The sequence below is a fragment of the Galeopterus variegatus genome, unplaced genomic scaffold (assembly GCF_000696425.1).
Source record: "Galeopterus variegatus unplaced genomic scaffold, G_variegatus-3.0.2 Scaffold2114, whole genome shotgun sequence".
Lineage (NCBI taxonomy): Eukaryota > Metazoa > Chordata > Mammalia > Dermoptera > Cynocephalidae > Galeopterus > Galeopterus variegatus.
This window is the reverse complement of record NW_007728225.1, coordinates 25,467-29,106: the sequence shown is the minus strand read 5'-3', so window position 1 is coordinate 29,106 and position 3,640 is coordinate 25,467. Positions and strand designations below refer to the sequence as shown.

At 39.7% G+C, this 3,640-nt stretch overlaps 1 non-coding gene across 1 annotated transcript; it reads left to right on the top strand.

Moving 5' to 3' along the window:
* The first annotated feature begins 1,584 nt into the window (after positions 1-1,584).
* TRNAI-GAU lies at positions 1,585-1,658 on the top strand. Its single transcript has one exon. It is a non-coding gene; the product is annotated as a tRNA-Ile (tRNA).
* Positions 1,659-3,640: the final 1,982 nt, after the last annotated feature.

Here is a 3,640-nt window from a genome sequence, read left to right as displayed (position 1 = left end):
AAAAAAAAAAAAAAAAAAAAAACCCCCCCCCGAAAAAAAAAAAGGGGGGGGGGGGGGAGGGGGGAGGGGGAGGAGGGAGGGAGGTTTCGGTAATGGGCAACAATAATCAACCACATTGTATATCGGAAAATAAATAAATAAATAAAAAAGGAAGAACTATGTTCTTCCTATGAACATTGATAAACTGGTAGGATACAACCCTGGATCTGCTGGTTACCATCTTTGCCCCCTCATAGGACGAGTTGGACTGAGAAGAAAGCTAATCAAGAGGTGAACAAAGACAAGACGTGGTGACTGGTGGTGCCAATGACATGGAAGCCATGGATCTAGCCATACCCACAAGTTAGTCCTATCTCCTGAGTCAATAGTTTCTTTTATTTTGTTTCATTTTTGCTTAAGCCAGTTTCATTTGGGTTTCAATCATTTACAACTGAAAGAATCTTGAAAGATGTAGCCTGCATCGTATATGTTGCTGTTATCCGTGTTTTTATCCTGGATTCTCTTCTCTTTATCAGTCTTTACATGGGTGATTCCATCCATGCAGCTATAATATATGTACTAATTATGCTCAAATTTAAATCTCTAGCACAGACTTCTCTGCCAAGGCCCAGATTCCCATGGCCACCAACTGCTTATTAGACTCTTCCACATGGACATTCCACAGATATTAAAAATTTAATGTATCTAGACCTTCATATATCATATTTTCCTTCTCTCCAAACCTACTACTTATTCCCATGTCTGTGAAGGGCATCACCATTCACCCAGTTTCCAAGAAAATTATATGACTTCTCTTTCTGTTTCAATGACTCAGCCCAGAAATCTCAGGTTATTGTATTTTCTTTACCTACATTTCTTCCTCCAATTCACCACTGAGTGTGTGGTGAGGATTAAATAAGATAACCCATACAGAGTATTTAGAATAGGGTCTGAAACAGTAAGTCTACCTGCCTGTGTCTTCCATTAGTCCCAGAGGCCAAGGGCTATGACTGGTCCATCTTCATTACCTCTAGCGGTTAGCATGGGGCCTAGTAGGCTCATTGAACGGATGACTGATTAATGAGACGGTAGAGGAAGACAGACTAAAGAAGCAATCCAAGGATACATTTTTGTGGTCTTGAGGAAGGTAGGAAAAGAAGAAATAAAAAAAGCTTTGAGAGAGAGAACAGATGGAATAGGATGGTTCTGCATTTCAGGAAGCGAAGGCAGGGATGAGCTTAGGTAAGGACAAGGTTACCAATAGAGTCCAGTACTTTAGGAGGTCAGAGAAAATGAGTAGAAGAGAATCCACTTTGTAGGACGTTTGAGGGTGATCTTTGCATGGAGTCATTTCAGGCTCTATCTGTAGCACTCACCTCTCTTTCCACCCCCTCCTGACAGTAGTTGTCATGGGATTAGGTTAAAAGAATGCTCCTCATCTGGGAATGGCATCCCCTCCCATGCCATCAGTTACCATCTTCCCATAGGATCCCATCCTCCCACAGGATCACTTCCACAGCCAAACCTCTGAGTGTGGTCAAGGCTGTGCACACACAACACCACAGTATTTCATTGGGTGCCATTCAAATAGTAGATGGAAGGGCTGGCTGGTTAGCTCAGTTGGTTAGAGCTTGGTGCTGATAACACCAAGGTCCAGGGTTCAATCCCTATACTGGCCAGCTGTCCCCCAAAACACACAACAAAAAATAGTAGATATCTTTGCTATTTTGATTTTTTTTTTTTTTTTTTTGGCAGCTGGCCAGTACAGGGATCGAAGCCTGAACCTTGCTGTTATCAGCACCATGCTCTAGCTGTTTTGATTTTTTTTTTTTTTTTAAAGATGACCAGTGGGCCGGCCCGTGGCTCACTCGGGAGAGTGCGGTGCTGATAACACCAAGGCCCCGGGTTCGGATCCCATATAGGGATGGCCGGTTCGCTCACTGGCTGAGCGTGGTGCTGATAACACCGAGTCAAGGGTTAAGATCACCTTACTGGTCATCTTTAAAAAAAAAAAAAAGAATCTACAAAAAAAAATCTACAAAATAAGAATTACACAAACATAACTTAAAGATTACTATATAATGACCTGCTAATTGTATCACATCAATTGTTTATTTATTATGGAAATGCCATTACTACAAATATTAAATACTGCTACAGTTTGTTAGAATGTAACATTGATATTTTTTCAATTTTTTATTGTGTTAAAAATACACATAATACAAAATTTACCATCTTACCCATTGATTTGGGGGAGGAGGTGCTGCAGCTGGCTGGTACAGGGATCTGAACCCTTGACCTTGGTGTTATAACACAGTTCTCTAACCCACTAAGCTCACTGGCCAGCCCTTTCCCAATTTTCAGTGGAATTAAATACATTCATAATGTTCAACCATAACTACAATTTATCTCCATCTTATTCCATCTTGTGAAACTGAAACTCTATACCCATTAAACAATAATTCCCCAATTTCCCCTCCCTACAGCCCCTGGCAACCACCATTCTACTTTCTGTCTCTATGATTTTGACTACTCTAAGGGTCTCATATAAGTAAAATCATAAAAATATTTGTCTCATTGTGATTAGCTTACTTCACTTAGCATAATGTTCTCAAGATTCATTCCTGTTATAGCATATTGCAGATTTTCCTTCCTTTTTAAGGCTGAATGATATTCCAATGTATGTATAGACCGCATTTTAGTTATTGTGAATAATGCTGCTATAAACAAGGCTGTACAAATATCTCCTTGAGATCTTGCTTCCAGTTCTTTTGGGTATATATCCAGAAGTGGAATTGCTGAATCATATAATAATTCCATTTTTAATTTTTTTTTTCTTTTTAAAAAGATGACCGGTAAGGGGATCCTAACCCTTGACTTGGTGTGGTCAGCACCACGCTCACCCAGTGAGCTAACCAGCCATCCCTATATAGGGATCTGAACCCGTGGCCTTGGTGTTATCAGCACCACACTCTCCCGAGTGAGCCACGGACTGGCCCCATTTTTAATTTTTTTGAAGAACTACTGTACAGTTTTCTACAGCAACTGCACCATTTTACATTTCCACAAACAGTGCACAAGTGTTCCAAATTCTCCACATCCTCAACAACACTTAATTTTCTGCTTTGATAGTAGCCATCCTAATGTGTGTGAGGACATTGATAATATTTTAAAGTGCTACAAATAGTAAGATATAACACTAACTCATGAGATTATTTGTCCCCAGACATCAGAAAAACTTTTAAAAAAAAATCATGAGATACAGAGAAAGAAATCAGAAAGCTGTTAAAATAATTTATTTTAAAAATACGTATATAGTTACTTACTATGATCTAGGTATATCTTAAACACATTGGTTCTACTGGCCATGCTTAGCAACACATCTAAATCACAGGATATCTGGAGATATTAGATGGACTGTCAGAATAACTTTATTTATTTATTTTTTTAAAAGATGACCGGTAAGGGGATCTTAACCCTTAACTTGGTGTTGTCAGCACCACGCTCAGCCAGTGAGCGAACCAGCCATCCCTATATAGGGATCTGAACCCGTGGCTTTGGTGTTATCAGCACCACACTCTCCTGAGTGAGCCACGGGCCGGCCCAGAATAACTTTATTTATTTATTTTTTTAAAAGATGACCGGTAAGGGGATCTTAACC